The following is a 20602-nucleotide window of genomic DNA, read 5'->3' on the forward strand; positions in this document are numbered from 1 at the left end:
CTTTAATGCACTGTAATGCTTAAAACTCCATATTTTCATAACACACATATATAAATTGAAACCCGCCAAAAACGGCACCTTAGCTTCGCAGATCCTTAAATGAACTTGGCAGCTACTTGATTTGCTACTATCTGCCTTTCTCTTTATTGTACTAAAGTGTTGGGAAATGTCACATCCTTGGCTAAACATAGTACCAAATTCAAAAAACCTTTATTAGACAATATACAAGCCTCTGACAAATATTTTGATGCATATTATGTATATATTTCGTCCATAAAATACGAAAATGTATGAGGGTATTCTGTATATATCATTTACCACTTAGAAAGTAATTTCATGCATTTTACACCAGTTTTTTTGCAATGTCCTTTGAAGAGTGAAGTTTCACTGCATTAAATATTTGTTAAATCACCACTCACTCAATAGAAGAGTCACAGACCAGCGAAAAAGCTTGGTAGAAACAGAGAGAGAGAGAGAGAGGGGGGGGGGGGGGGGGGGAATGCCTTGCTGATGGAAAGTGACTTAGCTTTGGGTCAGAGTCCTTCATCAGAGAACTCTCTTTATAAAAATACAAGTAGTGATTTTACCTTTCAGGGGAACACAAGAGAAAAAAATAGAAATGACACAAGGACTACAAATACAGAGCATGAGCATAAGGTAGAAAGACTCCAGTGAGTGAGCTGAAGTGGTGTGCAAAACTAACATGGAAGTAATATAATGGTGTGGGGTAGGAGGGTAGCAAGAGAATTGCTGGAAAGGGACTGCTAGAGATCAGGACAAAGTGTGCTGTGGCAACAACGTATATGTTGCAGGGAGAGTTCCCACCTGCAACTGCCCATTCTCATGTCCCTTCTGCTTCCAAACTGTTGCCCAAATGGTCTTATCCACATGGAAGACCAAAGGGCAAGACATATCTCATACATCTGCTAACTACATGCTATCACTGGCATTTCCTATCACATCGAAGGAAGAGTTACTCATGAAAGGAGCAACATCATATAATTTTGCTGCAACCCCTGTACCACATTGTATGGCAATAACACAATGAACATACCATCTACCCAGATGAATGGCCATTGTCAATTTGGGGACATAGCCTTCCGCGGTACACACTGTGGTTGAATTCAAAGGCTGCTTTACTAACATTGTTGTTCATATCACAATATCCCAGCAATATAACTTTTGCTGCAACAAACTTAGTTTCCATGTCCACTACTCACATTACTCCATCCACCTTCATCTGTACCTGTTATCCTTAACTCTCATCCAATCTAGATCCTGCATCTTATCCCGATGCTCCCTCTGTTTTCCTCAATGTCCCTAGCTCTTCGGCAACCTGCTCCTGAAACACACAGTCCACCTGGGACTGACGAATTGTGGTGGCTTGACAGGAAGTGGAGGAGTAAATCATAAAATCATCTTCATACATAGAAAACATCAGTGGTCTCTTTGACTTGTTAGTTGTGCTGTATACAGAATACCACACAGGATAATACTTTAAATGCTCCCTTGAGGGATGTGAAATCCTTGTCCAAATTTGCATGAGAGACAGAAATAGCCTCTCTGCGAGAAGTAATTGGTAACCTTCCACAAAGCCCCAATGTCAAGCTAGTTCAGTATGCTCTATCTCCATGTAGTGCAGAAGCTTTCTAGTTGTCAGAAGACTGTGACTGAGATGCAGAGTCTCAGAGAAAAGTTTTCTGTGTGGTTGCTTCCAGTAGGGTCAGGTTATCCAGAATGAAACAATACTTTCCAAACCCACAGTTTTTTGGAAGCAACAGACGAGCTTATTTCTTAGGGTGGTTCACTATCTGCTCACAGTTCTTCCCTGCACATCTTGTGAGAGTGACATTACAGAAATTGTTGGTTGAGGTGCCATCTATTCCTGGTTTTAGGATGGGTATTATAACTGACGTCCACCATGAATCTGACTGCAATTCCTGTGACTACTTATGATTAAAAAGAAATTTCTTTAAGAATATTTACATAACATGTTGTACATAATATCTTGTCTTGGGGCAGTACTTCTAAAGACAAACAAGGCATAATTGAAACTTCCTGGAAAATTATAATTGTGAACCAGATCTAGTCTCGAACTCTGGACCTTTGCCTTTCATGAGCAAATGCTCTACCAACTTAGCAAGCTGAACATGACTCATGGCCCATCTTTAGCATTTGCCTGCAAAAGGCATAGGTCCTGTAGTTTCATATCGGCAAACACTCTGCTGCAGAGTGAAAATTTCGTTCTGGAAGCCATAACTGCATTTCGGCATTAAGAACAGGCAGTTAATATCTCTTGGTTATTTGAACATAAATCTGATTGTCTCCTCTCTGCAGTCTCATTCTAAACTAGGGGTAAAGGGTCTTTATTACACTGAGATAACATAAGTCATGGTTTTAATGTGTTACCAGGATGACTGGTTCACCAATATTTTTGTAGGTAGTCAGCCAGTCACATTTGCCTGTGCCCTTCTTTAACTCCTTTGCAATTTTACTTGTGTGCTAGATGGTACATATTTACCATTCATAAGCCTCCATCAATAGGCAAAAGTCATAAAAAAAGGGACTGTGTCTTGTGTTACAATTTGGCCCTTACCTACTTTCCTGTTGTGTGATAGTGAGCAGAATGAAATACCCTTCTCAAGATTTTGGAAGCAATGTAAAGATTTATGGGGCATTTGTATTCTCTACAAGTTACACATTCTGCTCAGTTAAAGAAATCTTATGGGAGGACAAACAACATGCAGTTAATGAATAATGACCACATATCTCGTATTGTATAGTAAGCCTCTTGACATGAGCAACTTTCTTGTCTCAATCAACTACTTAGGGCATGTTAGTATACTGTATCTCCTCTGACACTTTATGCCTGTATTGAGATTCACCTCCAGTGGAAGACTCTGCAAGAGAGACGCTCAGTAGCTCGGTACGGGCTTTTGTTAAAGTTTCGAGAACATACCTTCACCAAAGAGTCAAGCAGTATATTGCTCCCTCCTATGTATATCTCGCGAAGAGACCATGAGGATAAAATCAGAGAGATTAGAGCCCACACAGAAGCATACCGACAATCCTTCTTTGGACGAATAATACGAGACTGGAATAGAAGGGAGAACTGTTAGAGGTACTCAGGGTACCCTCCGCCACACACTGTCAGGTGGCTTGCAGAGTATGGATGTAGATGTAAATGTAGATGTCATGGGTGGTCATTTTTCTCCACACCTGAGCACCAAAATTATGTGTGTTGGAGTGTTGTCTACCATGCAATTTAGCTTTTGAATGGTGTTGGTGAGTTTATGGAGTACTGGTCTCAATAGGGATTATTCATGATCAAATCAAAACTCATAGTAGACATTGTTAACAATGGCCTCCACATAGCTGAGGAATGAAAGACTAGGGAACCTGCCATCCAAACATGTGAAAACATTAACAATAATTTGCTTGAGAAAATATATACATACAAATACATCAAACAATATTTAGCACCTGTTTACCTTATCCTTCTTTCTTTGTCCCAAAGAACACCCAATACTGCTTTCCTCCTTCAACAGACATGGTGTTTTTACTGTCGAAGTGACTATAGTTACAGTTGGTATATGCACAGTGTAGACTCACTCTTTGTCCAAGTATTGTAAAATTGAATAACATTTTGTGTAACTTGTGGGGGAAACACCCTTAGGAAGAATATCAAGTCCTTGTGCAATCTTTTTAATGTGCCAGGAAAATAAAGAAACTGGTAAAATTAAGAAGACACACAATCCATTACAATAATGATGAGTGATGAGAGAATTGATTAACTTCTGCATTTAGCAGACAATGCTGCCATCCCCTGTTTCTGTGCATGCACAATGTTAAGCAGTCTCAGGAGTTTAGAACTTGGCATGATAAATTGATCAACAATATCACCATCCCATTCACTGGTAATATAATGGAGTAGTCAACAATACAGCAGGTAGTGTGTGTCTGTTGTTGGTATGGTAGGGGGATACATTGATTTAAAACTTGTTGTGCTCCATGATTTATCAAAAGTTGTTGGTAAAATTGAGGTAAGATGAATTTGGTTTGTGCTAAATAAAGTGAAAACTATTTCTCCTGTCATTGTTTGTAATTTAAAGGTATGTTGCCATTTTGAGAAAGGTCATCATCCTTAGGAAAAAAAAGTGCCACACTGTCTGATGCAATCAATCTGTATAACTGGAAACAATCATGAGTTGCATGGTTGTCACCTTAACTAAGTGTTCCTGCTAGGCCTTGTACCACACAATAAAACTGCATGCTCTTTTGAACTCCATACAGGATAGATAATACCATTGTATGTAAAGTTGACCCACAAATTGGATCAAAGACAACTCACCTATTCTTGGTCATTAGGTGCCCATTTGAGTCCATCTCTAGTCATTAAGTGTATATTTGGTCTATTGATTGTATCAGGTGAGGCATTTTCCATAAAACATTTATGCTGATGCTGTGGAGATGTGTTGGTGTAACTCATTTGTGGAAGTTGATCCTGTATAGCCATGACATATGCATCCTCACTGTTGATGGCAGTGTGTTCAGTGGATGAATATTTGAAAGAGAAAGGCTCTTGTGGTGCGCTACTGCCAGACTCTTTGCAAGATTCTGTATGCTCTGTACTGAAGTCTGCAATCTTCAAATTTTTCCTCTCATTTTGCTTAGTTAGTGGTTTGTGTGTTAGCTTTGGTTGTCTTTACAGTGATCCCTTTTAATTCCTCCATTGTCAGGTGATGAGTATTGTGTCAGCAAATCTGGCCTTCTTGTGTTACAACTGTTACGAAATTGCTTAGATGCCAGGAACTAGTTTTACCACTTTCCACTCACTATCACTACCAGTATAATATACACTACATAGTTTATGTGGAGAATATTACACCTCATGCAATGTGCACTTGAAACTGCATTCACTGCAAACTGAAAATGACACAAACATGAATTTTACCAGATGCAAATGTGGCAGCACATTGCTGACAGCTCCTCCAATACACGATAATTATCTGCCACTCCCCCCTACAAACCCACACACACAAGCTTCAGTTAGATAAAGCTGGAAAATTTTCTGTATCACTCTCTGTTATTCAAGATCTTTTGCATCTGAGAATACAACACCACACAAGAGTAGATCACCTAGAAATACATGTACTATGTTTCCGTGATATGCCAGACGAGTTATGGGTTCTCAGCACAAAAGATATAGATCAGAGTTGCTTGTCCTGTACTCATTAAAAAGTCTACAGCAACGATAAATGTGTGGTGTGTGTGTGTGTGTGTGTGTGTGTGTGTGTGTGTGTGTGTGAGAGAGAGAGAGAGAGAGAGAGAGAGAGAGAGAGAGAGAGGAGGGGCAGACGAAACATCAAGTGATGATGCAGTACAGAGCATACAGAACATGGATCTTGCAAAAGTCTGGTGGTAGTGCATCACAAGAGCCTCTCTCTTACAAATCTTCAACCACTGAACATCAACACTTGATGACTTTGGATGTGGGGCATTCAACAGCATGGTCATTAGCACCCTTACAAAGAGTCAGCATGCCATTTTTGGGTGGAGAATAGGGGAGGTTGGGCATATGAAGACAAATGCTAAATGCTGTCTGTGCAGATTGAGTTGCTAATAACACTTTAAAGCCCACCTCCCCACCACAGAACTTTGGGGATGAGGGCCAACAGTTCACAAAATTTCAAAACCTGTGACACTGCTCTCATTGTCAGTGAGGATGGTGAACAGATCTCCACACAAACTGAGGACTGCCTTGATGTTAGTATAGAAAACACATGATGCACACTCCATCTTCACAGAGTGGTGGATCCTCCTACCAGAGGAGGAAACTGTATGTTTAAGGTCTGTGTCCCAAGTGCAGTTTGGTGAGCAGCACTTCCATCCATTGGTGCGGTTGGCATGAAGTCTGCCATGCATGGTGGTCAATTTGAGTGACCACAGTTTGTTGTATGTACCCAGCAAGAGACCATCATCTTGCCTCGGTGTTGGTGCTGCTGGAAGTTGTCATAGTTGGCCTGAACCAACTGGTCTATTGGGTACATTTTGTGGGCCACTCATAGCACACTGGGTGAGTCAGAAGAGGAGAAAAACCTTATATTTGTGATGCTGAATCCACTCCAGAGGCATCACTATGCCATACAAATCTGCATCATAATTTGTTTACTATTCTGGAAGGTGCACTTGGGAAACGTGATCAGCGAAAAAGAGCTGAATAATCGAGATCATTCTCTTGCTGGAATTTATCTCTATAAACAACACTAAAACAATAGTACATACTTAAAATTGAAGAAAACAATTGTGGAAATATAATCTGGAGTACAAGTTTTCTTGTACTGCGTAGACATACAATCACTTTGTGGCGTTGAAGAGCCAAGGTAGCAGTTTGTTTCATTCCTATCTGTTAATTCAGTGGTCTGGTATTTCCAGATCCGTTAAACAGTCAGCAACATGTGACCCAATGCTGAGATTTTCAGGGACAGTCGAGCCAGAAGAAGGCACCACTGAATCTGGAGGGATGGTTCACCAGCCTATGAACAGAGATTGTAACCCAGGCTGGTCCAAAGGGCCCCAGTCGATATCTGAATGCACTTATGGTGGATAGCATGTAACATCAAGCTGATCCATAAACAATGCTGCCATAATCTAACTGTGATCTGACAAATGCACTATAAAACTACAGGAGGTAAGAGGTGTCAGCTTTCCATGCCTTTCCACAGAGACATTTTAAAATATTCAATGATGTGAAACCCTTTGTTCACGTCTTTCAGGTGCAGGAACCATGTTAATTATGCGTCAAGTGTTAGGCCCAAAAAGCATACACTGTCCTTAAAATTTACAAGCGTTTCCCCCACTGCTCTGGTGGGTGAAAACTGCACGGCAAGCATGGATAAAGTTGACACAAGTAGTCTTCTCAAGTGAGAACCAGAAACCAGTTTTACTGGCCACAGTTTCCAGCCCCCATACTGTCAGTTGAAGTCATTCATAACCAAAGAACTTTTAAGTGGCTGTCTGACTGCAGAGGAGATACCACTGGTAGCAATTGTGAACAGTTTGACACCGAGTGAGTACAAAGAATTCATACGAGGAATCATGAGCTCATTAGCAAAGCACCTGTCTCCAAGGAAGGATTGAATAAGAAGTGGCAATGTCCATGTAATTCCTATTCATGAAATTGCAAAGGAAGCTGTGTTTCTAAGTGGTATTGTATGCTTTTACAAGGTCAAGAAAACACTTTGACTAAATGGTTGGTGGCATAGAAAGGCTCCAGTATCACTATCTCCAGCAGAATTAAGTTGTCAAGGATGGATCAGAAATTGCATTGGGAGTGGTGCAGGTGGCTACAGGAATCAAAGAGCCAGATGAGACTGCAGCTGACCATGCACTCAAGAGTCTTAACTGTACTGCTGGTAAGGATTACACTCCAATAACTATTAGGGTTGGCACAATACTTGCCTGGTTTCCGTAAGGAAATTAATATTTCTTCCTTCCAAGTAACTGTGTACTGTCCAGTAAACAAGATCTGATTGAACAATACAGGAGCTTATCTTTGGCTCTAGCATACAGGTAACAAAGCATTGTACAACGAATTTCATCTGGTCTTGAAGCTGTCTTTCTGGCTGCAGACAGCTGATTCCAGTTCACACATGGAGAATGCAAGATTCTAGATCTCATTGCATGAGAAATAGAGCCTCTTCATCTCCACAGTCCCAGGAACATTTGAAACTGAAGAGTTGGCCCAGATGACACAGTGCGAGTAAAAAAAAATTCAGCTTCTGGTGCATCCACCAAGACTATTTGTTAACGAAGCTGTAATGGTTGGTGTACTGTCCTTGTCTGAACTTTCCCTTATTGATTCCTAAATTTGCACAGCGGAAGTGGACCAATTAATGGAAGTCCTCTTCCATTCTTTTACCATTCATCTCACCTGTGCTCTTGCAGACCTGAAGGTATGAATATATTCTGTAGTTGGAAGGTGCATTGAATTCCTGCAAAGTTGCATGCCTGTGATTGCCAAACGTCATTATTCATTTCACCAAGGGAAGGGCCATCGTATGAGGTTGTTGCTAGACTGGGGAATGGAATCAACAGCAGCTCATTGCATCACGCAGGTTACGTGATCCACCATCTCTTGGGCACATTCCTGTTGTATGAAGACAGCCTGCTGATTGTGTGTGGCCCTTGAAGAATCCGCCTTTGTGATCTCTTGTTGACCACCATCTTGACCCAATCCAGAAAGAGGTCATTGTAATGCAAATCTGTGGCCACTTCCCACTGAACTGAGTCTGCAGTAGCTAGGGAGCAGAAACAAAGGTCACTGGCTGAAGTTGGCCTTGAAGCTGTAGAAAAGTGTGTCATCTGGCCCAAGATCAAAAGGCAGGTACATTCTAAATGGACGACATGCTCAATAATTACACCACTGGAACAAGTGGTAGCAGAGCCCCGCAGCACATTGTGTGCACTGAAGTCACTCACGAGTAGGAATGGATGGGAGAGTCCCCGGAAGAGCTCTGTCGGTGCATCTGCATCCAGTGGATTGTGAGGTGGAAGATATCCAGTGGATTGTGAGGTGGAAGGTATAAACAGCACATTGTAATCATAATTGGTGTGAGGTATGCCACTGCAACTACGTGTATGGCCTTGGTAAGAGGGACAGGGGAGGAGTGGCATCTGTCATCAATGAAGACAACCATCCCATCTTACTCAAGTAAGGCAATCCTTCCTACAGGGGTGGTAGTCTCCTAACTCAGGTGTGATGGTGACTTTAAAATGAGTTTCTTGTTGCAGATGCAGAGTGGTCTCTCCTGAGCCATGAGCTATAATTCTTCCAAATGTAATCGGTTTCCATTTAATTTCCACTGTGTTACAGGAGGCCCTGTGGGAACTACTGATTAATGACGGTTGTCCCTGTTATTCCCCTTATTCCCCTTTCAGTGGTGGTAATTTACCTGAGTGTTCAGGAAACACTACATGGTGCCCAGCTCTCTGTTTTGCCTTGACTGTAAAACCACCATTGGGAAGGGAGAGTGCTCATTGATCCAGTGGTTTTGCTGTCATTTCTCCGGTTTCGAATGGCTTTTTGTGTGACCTTTTCCTTAATTATGAAAGGAACTGGTTGCATGAGTAGAGAGAATGGCTTGAAGAACTCTGATGGTGTGCAGTGGTAGGTGACCAAGGCTCTAAACCCATTGTTAATGGCTTCTGAATGGTTTTTGGGTCATATATTGACAAGTGCTTGTTCTCTTACTCGAATGTGAGGTCTGGATTTGTGTGGAGGTATCACACTTGCTGACTGGTTTCCTAAGTGTCGATGCAAAAGAATTAGTGAACACCAGAGGCTGCATAGTTTTGAAAGCTTTTTTATCTTCAGTTTAGTGTATGCGCTTTGTAACTTTGAAGTCCTGAATTTTCCTTTCCTCATTATAAACCCTGCACTTCCTGTTCGATACACGACAATCCCCACAGGAGTTTATACATGTCAGAGGAAATGTACAAGAGTCACACAATTCGTGGGCTGAGCCTCCACAATTTCCACACGTAGCCCTCGGGTCACATGCCGTAGTGGTATGACCAAACCTATAACATTTGAAGCATCTCATTGGGTTGGGAACAAATGGTCAAACCTTAGTCTGCAAAAATATGTTCAGCGAATTCTGGAGTGTTCAAGTTTAAAATAAGTGTTGCAGTTTTTATCAATGTGCCATTGAGTCTCCTAATACAGTTCTGCACTTGCATGACAACTGTGTTTTCCACACTTCATGTAACTCATCAGGGTCCACCTCCAATATATCTGAACATGCAACCACGTCTTTACAGAAGTTGTGCGTGTTAAACTCAACAACAACAGAGTAGCCACCTAAGGTGTCGCATTCCAGAAGCGTAGTTACTCGGTGTGGTGTGCCAGTCAACTAGAAGTGTTCCATTAGAAAGCTGTGTAACACATTTTAATGACCAAGCAATACAGTCCACAGAGAGGAGAGACTTTCTCAAAGATTTCTTCTGGCCTCTTGATTACAATGAATGTGTTATGCCCTGTTTCTATAATTGTGAGACTACTTCTCGGGTGGGCTGTCCAGCTGAGCCTTCTTTGTTGGATGGGTGTAGGTACGGAGTAGACGTGAACTGGAAATAAATGCGTGTGCAAGCCTTACACAACTCTGTGTGTGTGTGTGTGTGTGTGTGTGTGTCAGAGAGAGAGAGAGAGAGAGAGAGAGAGAGAGAGAGAGAGAGAGAGAGAGAGGGAGAGAGGGGGGGGGGGGGGGAGATCAGGGCAGGGAGGAGTGCAGGTGCCCTGGAGGTTGCCTGCCTGCTGTAGACTGCTTCACACAACATTCCACCACTGCATCTAATGATGGTCCTTGAAGAATGCGCAGAGTTTACAGTACAAAGGTACAGCCAAGGCAACCCAACCCAGGGTTGCCTTGGCTGTACTGAACCATTGTTGTCAGAGCTCCCTAGGAGAAATTCAGCTCTCCCTTCCATAACTTGTGGGACACACTACTGCAGACACCTCACTGATACCTGTCTGGCTTGGATGGTCCTGCCAGTAGCTAAGCTACTGCTAGCATAGCCCTCAGTGTCATTGACGCGCACAAGCCTTTCGGGGGGGGGGGGGGGGGGAGGGGGCATCAATTGAATGAGTGTGTGGTGGGCACCAATGACAAAAACAATCCTCCTACTAATCACTTCCCTTCCTTAGTTTTAGGTAATGAACCTATTACAAGGTAACAGATCCCTGGATGGAGAGTGTTACAGGGGAAGACTGGCTCACTTTATATTGACTTGACCTAAGACCACTGGAGAGAAAGGTGGAAAGTATTCAGGATAAATGTGAGCACAGTTAAGTAAACTATTGATGTTAATTTTAGAATAGTGTAATTTTGGTAGGCAGGAGAATGGACAGGGACAGGCACTAGCATTTATTTTGAATGCTGTTGAAGGAGCACATACCTGTGGCTGTTCTACAGTGACTTAAAATTTAAACTACTTCAGAAGAACAGAAAGTGCCCATTTGCAAGACTGATGAAACATCTACTAAATACACTACAAACTAAAACTAAACTCCGTCCAAACAGGCCTTGGAAGGCCCAACGGTACCGACTGGCCGCCGTGTCATTCTCAGCCCACAGGCGTTGTTGGATGCGGATATGTAGGGGCATGTGTTCAGCACACCGCTCTCCCCGCTATGTCAGTTTACGAGACCAGACTGAATACACTAGCTAAACAAAATTAAGAAATGAGTATGTTTCCTGAACTGGAAAATAATAAGGGTTTCAGAACATGGTAGAGCTTAATTCAAGATATGTGGCATTATAAACATGTTCTGTAACTGAAAATAGACATAAAAAGGTAATTAAACTAGAAAATTTCTTCAACAGCAATAAAAAGTTGATAAGGGATATAATTCCCACATTACTGCCTCTCATACTTGGCAATGCTCCTTGAGGTGGTTAAAGTGCCCCATTGTCACTCAATGCCTGAGAAAGAGCTATGTGTAGGTCAGCAGTAGCTTTTGGTGACTGAAGTGTTGCAGTTAACCTCCCCAAGAAATCCCATACATGCTGTGTAGAATTCAGGTTGAGAGACTTTACTGTTAACTTTATATAACTGTATTTGTTTTACAAATGGCAATACAATGGATTAACATTATATACAAACACAAAGTGTTCCCCAGGAGAAAATGTCAGTATTCCAGGAAGCTATATAAATTAGTGTTTCAAGCAAAAACCATGAGATTTTCAGATTTTTAAAGATGCTTATGTGTCACCTACCCATTAATTACCTACAGGTATGTGCTTCAATCCTGGGATTTAGCCAAGTCAAAATTTTGCTATTCAGAAACTTATAATAAACAAGTTCTGGTAGAACAATGATAATGAAAACTGCCTTCCTTGCAATATTGTCATAATCATGATCTGCAGCTAGCTTCTGGGTTCTGTCTAATCTTGAAAACAATTATATATGTAAGTTCTGCATGATGAAGATGATAACAGTTCTTCCCAACCAAAAGGAACAATTCATTTACCATTTCTCAGCAACATCCCTCCAAGCCTTATAAGGAAGTGAAGGGGTCCTATAGTATATAGTGTAGAGGCCATTACATATTCCATATTCTGGATGACTAACATTGAACACTGAGCAACCCCCCCACCTCCCCCCCCCCCCCCCCCCCTGTTTGTTTAGACTTTGCAGCAACATATATAGGTACACTGGAGCATCTCCCCCACCCTTACCCTTAAGCTTTGTAGCATGTATAAAGGTGCAATGGAACTATTAAAGTATTAAAATTTTCTTGTTTTTGATATTATAGACCAGTAGCCATAAAACTTTTTTTGCTGAAGGACCAGTATGGACATTTTGGGACGGAACCTCGGGCCGCACATGTACCGATCTTGTTAATAACTGGTAACCTACTGAAATCAGTATGTCCATATAACAATAGCTGTAGGAAACCCAGAAGTATCAGTGTAAGATCGAAAGAAATGCATCCCACAGGTGAGAGTATTAAAATCCTAATGGTAAACTGCCGAAGCATTCACAACTAAGTGTCAAGAGTTTGAAGCGCTCATGGAAAGCAGTCGGGCTCACATAACACTAGGTACACAAAGCTGGTTGAAACCTGAAATAAATAGCAATGAGATTTAAGGAGAAACTTTAAATGAATATGAAAAGACAGGCAAATCAGAAACGGATGTGGTGTATTTGTTGCAGTAGACATGAAACTCAAATACACCAGATAGAAATTGAAGCTGAGTGTGAGATTCTTTGGGCAAGGTTCAGTATTAGTGGTGAGCATAAAATGGTAGTTGGATCCTTCTGTCACCCACCAGACTCATCTCCTGATGTAACCAACAACTTCAAGAGAAAACTTCAACTTACTTGTAAATTATTTCCCCAATCCTTCTGTAATCATTGTGGAGATTTTAATCGTCCAACAATTAACTGGGAAAATTGCAGTTTTGTTAGTGGTGGGTGTGATAAAGACACCCTGTGAAACTTTAATAAATGGCTTGTCTGAAAGCTACCTACAACAGATAGTTAGGAACCCCACTCATGAGTGAAATGTAATGGATCTAATGGCAACAAATGAGGATGTCCACATCGAAACCAGTATCAGTGACCGTGATGTGGTTGTGGCAACAATGGTTACCAAAGTACAACTAAAACAAGCAGAAAGATATATTCCTGTTCAGTAACGTAGATAAAAAATTGATAATGTCATATATCAGTGAGGAACTTGAAACTTCCAGCACAGGGCATGTAGAGGAACTCTGGCTCAAGTGGCATGTAGAGGAACTCTGGCTCAAGTTTAAAAGAATAGTTGACTGTGCACTGGAGAGATATGTACCCTGTAGAACAGTTCATAATGGGATGGAACCTCCATGGTTTACAGTTACTGTAAAGGCACTTCTGAAGAAACAGAGATTACTGCATAATAGGTGTACCCCATGAACCATGGACCTTGCTGTTGGTGGGGAGGCTTGCGTGCCTCAGCGATGCAGATAGCCGTACCGTAGGTGCAACCACAACGGAGGGGTATCTGTTGAGAGGCCAGACAAACGTGTGGTACCTGAAGAGGGGCAGCAGCCTTTTCAGTAGTTGCAGGGGCAACAGTCTGGATGATTGACTGATCTGGCCTTGTAACAATAACCAAAACGGCCTTGCTGTGCTGGTACTGCGAACGGCTGAGAGCAAGGGGAAACTACGGCCGTAATCTTTCCCGAGGGCATGCAGCTTTACTGTATGATTAAATTGTAAGACATTTCCAGGGGCAGATGTGGACTCTGACCATAATCTATTGGTTATGACCTGTAGATTAAAACTAAAGAAACTGCAAAAAGGTGGGAATTTAAGGAGATGGGACCTGGATAAACTAAAAGAACCAGAGGTTGTACAGAGTTTCAGGGAGAGAATAAGGGAGCAATTGACAGGAATGGGGGAAAGAAATATGATAGAAGAAGAATGGGTAGCTTTGAGGGATGAAGTAGTGAAGGCAGCAGAGGATCAAGTAGGTAAAAAGACGAAGGCTAATAGAAATCCTTGGGTAACAGAAGAAATATTGAATTTAATTGATGAAAGGAGAAAATATAAAAACGCAGTAAATGAAGCAGGCAAAAAGGAATACAGACGTCTCAAAAATGAGATCGACAGGAAGTGCAAAATGGCTAAGCAGGGATGGCTAGAGGATAATGTAAGGATGTAGAGGCTTACCTCACTACGGGTAAGAGAAGTACTGCCTACAGGAAAATTAAATAGACCTTTGGAGATAAGAGAACCACTTGTATGAACATCAAGAGCTCAGATGGAAACCCAGTTCTAAGCAAAGAAGGGAAATCAGAAAGGTGGAAGGAGTATATAGAGGGTCTATACAAGGGCGATGTACTTGAAGACAATATAATGGAAATGGAAGAGGATGTAGATGAAGATGAAATAGGAGATACGATACTGCGTGAAGAGTTTGACAGAGCACTGAAAGACCTGAGTCGAAACAAGGCCCCCGGAGTAGACAACATTCCATTGGAACTACTGACGGCCTTGGGAGAGCCAGTCCTGACAAAACTCTACCATCTGGTGAGCAAGATGTATGAGACAGGCGAAATACCCTCAGACTTCAAGAAGAATATAATAATTCCAATCCCAAAGAAAGCAGATGTTGACAGATGTGAAAATTACCGAACTATCAGTTTAATAAGTCACAGCTGCAAAATAATAACGCGAATTCTTTACAGAAGAATGGAAAAATTAGTAGAAACCGACCTCGGGGAAGATCAGTTTGGATTCCGTAGAAATGTTGGAACACGTGAGGCAATACTGTCCCTACGACTTATCTTAGAAGCTAGATTAAGGCTATTTACAATTCGTACAGGAACCAGATGGCAGTTATAAGAGTCGATGGACATCAAAGGGAAGCAGTGGTTGGGAAGGGAGTCAGACAGGGTTGTAGTCTCTCCCCGATGTTATTCAATCTGTATATTGAGCAAGCAGTGAAGGAAACAAAAGAAAAATTCGGAGTAGGTATTAAAATCCATGGAGAGGAAATAAAAATGTTGAGGTTCGCCGATGACATCTAATTCTGTCAGAGACAGCAAAGGACTTGGAAGAGCAGTTGAACAGAATGGATAGTGTCTTGAAAGGAGGATATAAGATGAACATCAACAAAAGCAAAATGAGGATAATGGAATGTAGTCGAATAAAGTCGGGTGATGCTGAGGGCATTAGATTAGGAAATGAGACACTTAAAGTAGTAAAGGAGGTGTGCTATTTGTGGAGCAAAATAACTGATGATGTTCGAAGTAGACAGGATATAAAATGTAGACTGGCAATGGCAAGGAAAGCATTTAGAGAAATTTATTAACATCGAGTATAGATTTAAGTGTCAGGAAGTCATTTCTGAAAGTATTTGTATGGAGTGTAGCCATGTATGGAAGTGAAACATGGACGATAACTAGTTTGGACAAGAAGGGAATAGAAGCTTTTGAAATGTGGTGCTACAGAAGAATGCTGAAGATTAGATGGGTAGATCACATAACTAATGAGGAAGTATTGAATAGGATTGGGGAGAAGAGAAGTTTGTGGCACAACTTGACCAGAAGAAGGGATCGGTTGGTAGGACATGTTCTGAGGCATCAAGGGATCACCAATTTAGTATTAGAGGGCAGCGTGGAGGGTAAAAATTGTAGAGGGAGACCAAGAGATGACTACACTAAGTAGATTCAGAAGGATGTAGGTTGCAATAGGTACTGGGAGATGAAGAAGCTTGCACAAGATAGAGTAGGATGGAGAGCTGCATCAAACCAGTCTCAGGACTGAAGACAACAACAACAACAACAACAGGTGTAAAACAAAGTGTAGGGCTATAGATAGAGAGATGCGGAATGAAACATTTTTGGCTGCCAAGAGAGCAATGTATGATGTCTTCAATGATTACCGTAAGCAGAATATTGTCAAGTGATCTTTTGCAGAACCCAATGAAATTGTGGTTGTATGTAAACACTGTTAGTGGCACTAAAGTTAGTGTCCAGCCCATAGTGAGTGAGACAATAATTGAAACTGAGGGTAACAAAGCGAAAGCTGAAATGCTTAACTCCATTTTCAAATATTCCTTTGCAAAGGAAAACCCTGGAGAATCGCCCCAATTTAAGACTTGTATGACTGAAAAAAGATGAATGAAATAAGTAGTGTCAGTGGTGTTGAGAAACAGCTGAAATGGTTAAAATTGAACAAAGCTCCAGGCCCTGATGGAATCCTCGTCAGATTTTATTTTGAATTTGCAGCTGAATTAGCCGCTCTTCTAGCTACAATCTATAGTACATCCCTCGAACAAAAATCTGTACCATTTCTTGGAAAAAGACACAGGTCACACTCGTCTACAAGAAGGGCAGAAGAAGTGATCCACAAAACTACTGTCAAATATCCTTGACATCGATTTGTTGTAGAACCTTAGAACATATTCTGACCTCGAACATAATGAGATCTTGACCAGAACGAGCTCCTCAATGCCAACTAGCATGGATTTCAAAAACGTTGACCTTGTGAAACCCAATGCACACCTTTCTCACATGACATACTGAAAGCTTTGGATCAAAGTAATAAGGTAGATGCTGTCTTTCTTGGTTTCCAAAAAGCATTTGACTCAGTACCATGCTTTATGTTCATTGTTAAAAGTATTATCATATGGGGTATCATGTAAAATTTGTGACTGGATTAAGAACTTTTTGGAAGGGAAGAGTGCATGGACAATCAGATGTAAAAGTAACTTTGGGTGCGCCCCAGGGACGTGTCTTGGGCCCTTGCTGTTCATGTTGTATATTAATGACCTTAACAGACAATATTAATAGTAAAATCAGGCTTTTTGCAGATGATGGCAGTTATTTATGCTGAAGTACTCTCTGAAAGAAGCTGCAGAAATATTGTCAGTTCTTGATATGACTTCAAAATGGTGCAGAAATTGGCAGTTTGCTCTATATGTTCAGCAGTGTAAAATTTTGCACTCCACAAAACAAAAAAACGAAAAAAAAACGTAGTATGTTAGTACTATAATATCACTGAGTCACTGCTGGAATCAGCCAACTCTTGCAAATTCCAAGGTGTAACACTTGGTAGGGATATGAAATGGAATGAAAACATAGGTTAGTTGTGGGTAAAGCAGATGGTAGAGTTCAGTTTATTGGTACAATACTGGGGAAGGGCAATCAATCTACAAAGGAGATTTGCTTACAAATTATTCATGTGATCGAAATCATCTGTGTGACCAGTTCTAGAATATTGCTCAAGTATTTGGGACCCGTACCAGATAGGACAGGGGATGTTGAAGTATACAGAAAGAGCAACATGAATGGTCACAGGTTTGTTTAATCTATGGGAGAATTTTCACAGAGATACTGAAGGAAATGACCTGGAGTACTCTTGAAGATAGACATAAACTATCCTGACAAAGTCTATTAACAAAATTTCAAGAACTGGCTTTAAATGATTACTCTAAGAATATACCACAACCCACTGTGTGTCACTCGCATAGGGATCGCGAAGATAAGATTAGAATAGCTACTGCATGCACAGAAGCATTCTGACAATCATTCTTCCTGCACTCTATACGTGAATGGAACAGGAAGAAACTCTAATAACTGGTAAGATGGGCTGTACTCTCTGCCATGCACTTCAAGGTGATTTGCAGAGTATAGCTGTAGATGTAGAACTTTAAGCCAGTCTTCAAACATTTTCATTTTTTCTGTATATAATTCCCTGACCAACTTTAGACCTGTCAAAAGGAAATCAAGCTTAATAAGGAGCAAAAATGATGTGTTAATTCAGCAATATAGTTTTACTTTGGTTTAACATGATTTGTATTTGTAACAAGATATTTGTTCAATTTCAGTCACTATTCTCAGAAGCTGTCTTCACAGCCAGTGCAATTAAAGGATAATCAGAAACCTAAGAGTTTGCAGTAACTTGATAAGAAAATTAAAATATGAACTAGAAATCACAGAGATAGTAAAACTGTTTCTTTGAGTACAAAATAATGCAAGTAGGTGAAACACCAGTCATTTGAAACAAAAAGTAGTAAGTGGTGCGAAGATACTCTGAGTGGTAGAAAGTTACCCTGACTGACTGTAAGTGATATGAGACGTGATCAAAACTGCTTATTAAATATTTTGGCTGTCATGTTTCTTTTGCTCACTGCATTGTATTAAAACAGCCAAAATTAATATTCATTGCCACAGACAAGTATCGAATTACGAGATGACCATCTATGTAATGCACATACACTGGCAGATGTTACTTCTGTGCAAAAATAGTATCACAGCAGCTGATTGGTACAAATTGCAAATGCCCTTGAGCTGACAATACTGGAAGAGAAACAATAGAAGATTACCTTTCTCACATCCTGTACCCCTGCATTGGTCACACAACTTGTGCTTTTCCCCCTAGGGAAGGTGGCCAACTTTACTTAGCTCACAGTCGATTCATCAATGCAGTTAAAATTAAGCAATCATTAAATGTTACTGTCTCTGTAAGTATTTTTGTTTATTACTGAGCAGGAAAACTACACTCTTTAAGGAGATCTTAATGTTAGTCAACATTTTTGGGCTTGGCTGTTAGTTGCTAGATGCATATCATTACAAAATAGGGCTACACAAATATTTGATTCAAACGGCATGTGGCCAATAGGCCACAGTTTGACAACCACTGTTACAGATAACGCTGAGTATGGTATTACAGAAATTGCAGGGGAGTACCAGAACTAGTGTTAGATTCACTGACGTCAATTTGAAAATATGGTAAACGGTTAAGCTGTGACTGAAGTCAGCTGACATAATTAAAGAACTCAAAACCTATATTATTTCCAACTAAAGGCAGATTTTTTCACATTTGTGCAACTGTGTGTGTTATAAAAATCCACCAAGAATAGCCAGTAATGCCCCATAAAAGAGCAACAATATTAAATTATTAGGAAAAAATTATCGGCTTGCTACATTACATAGGAAGGAGGTTTAAGTCGTGGTAAAGTTGGAATGTGTACTATCCAACTGCATTGCATGTTTATAATTTATCAGGTGGCTGGATAATGAACTTAGTGGATCTGACAGCTCGTAATGAAGAAAACGGTGGTCTGTGAACAAGTCACATCATCCCTATTGCTTGTGGGATGACTCAGCAAGTAGATGATTGTAAAATGGATAACTTAGCTGATGATGATTCCTTTAATATTGGAAAACATTGATGTACAAAGATCATACAGAAAGTTACGCATAATTATTGCAGTCTTCGCCATGTGCAGACCATCAGACCACACCACTGCAACATGATGACTATCTGCTTGCTGGTTAGCTTTTCTCCTTGTCTCACTCTTGAGTTGAGTTTCATTGTGTGGGTACTTTTGTTTTACTGGAGTTGTTTAAAATGGCGATCTTAATAGGAAATCGGATCCATCCTATGAAATGTGCAACTATATTTGAGTTTTGAGTACATCAGATATTGGCCTGTAGAAATCTGCAGTCAAATGAAATGTGTACAGTGAAAACACAGTGAATAAATCCCCTGTAAGGAAATGGTGGGGAAAAAAACACCTTGTATGACAAATTGCAGTGGGCTTTGAACAAAAGCCAGATCAAAAAATTTATGCACGAAGATATCTTATGACAGACACATGTATACAATTGCTTCTCTCAAATTTTGATATGGTTACAGATAATTCACAGGAGAAAAGCACTCTGCCTTCCCAAACAGTTGACCAATGTTCATAATACAAAATGGATGGAACTCTGGATTTCCTAAGCTGATAGGAGACAAGTTTGAAATTTCTCACCTCCACTGTTATGAGACTGCAGTTTATTATGAAACACGTGAATCTCAAATACAATCAGCACTGGTGCATCATTCAAATATGCCAAACAAAAGAAAATCGGAGACAAGTTCACCTAAACACTGGGGAGGTGATGACACCTTCCACTTGCGTCTGTCAATTTACTCCCAGTGGAGTTCTTGCAAAGACGAAAGAAAATAACTTCAACAGGCTACAGGGAGATTCTTTGACACATTTGATATGCCGTCCAAGAGATAAGACAATGAAAGTTGTCTGAAAGGATTAGGTTTGTTCATTACAACGCCCATGATGCAGCTGAAGCTGTGAAGCACTTGAAAAATGAAAAAGAGGTAAACATTCACGGAGTTCAGCTGCATCCATTATGGATAAAATTTACATTTTTAGATGCAGTTATGTACCTAAATGTCTGTAAGGTGATGATCAGCAAGGTTAGGTTATATTGATACCTTTTGTAGACTGTGGTTGAACTTTGATATAAGTACCTCAGAATTGGTGGACTTCATCATCAGCCTGATCCACAAATCTGCTGATTCAAGTGTTCTCATGTCATGTCAAAAGACTAGCAGTATCTTGAGGAATAAACTGTGTAGTCCTTTTATAGAGGTCAGAGAGGTGGCAAATTGCAGTTTCAGGGGCAAACCTTTGACACAGGGTCTTTCAGTTTGTTAGGATTGAATCTAGATGATTGTTAGAGTGATTAATTAAAATTAGTGATAGAAATTTCAGAATGTTTGTGTGTCAGACTGCAAAATCCAAACCTCTGTAGTTCAA

At 40.6% G+C, this 20602-nt stretch overlaps 1 protein-coding gene across 3 annotated transcripts in view; it reads left to right on the forward strand.

Moving 5' to 3' along the window:
* LOC126334860 (zinc finger-containing ubiquitin peptidase 1-like) overlaps nucleotides 1-20602 on the forward strand; it is a 334584-nt gene that overhangs the window by 11786 nt on the left and 302196 nt on the right. The gene's annotated exons all lie outside the window — the stretch shown is intronic.

This window comes from Schistocerca gregaria, chromosome 2, assembly GCF_023897955.1.
Source record: "Schistocerca gregaria isolate iqSchGreg1 chromosome 2, iqSchGreg1.2, whole genome shotgun sequence".
Classification (NCBI taxonomy): Eukaryota; Metazoa; Arthropoda; class Insecta; order Orthoptera; family Acrididae; genus Schistocerca; species Schistocerca gregaria.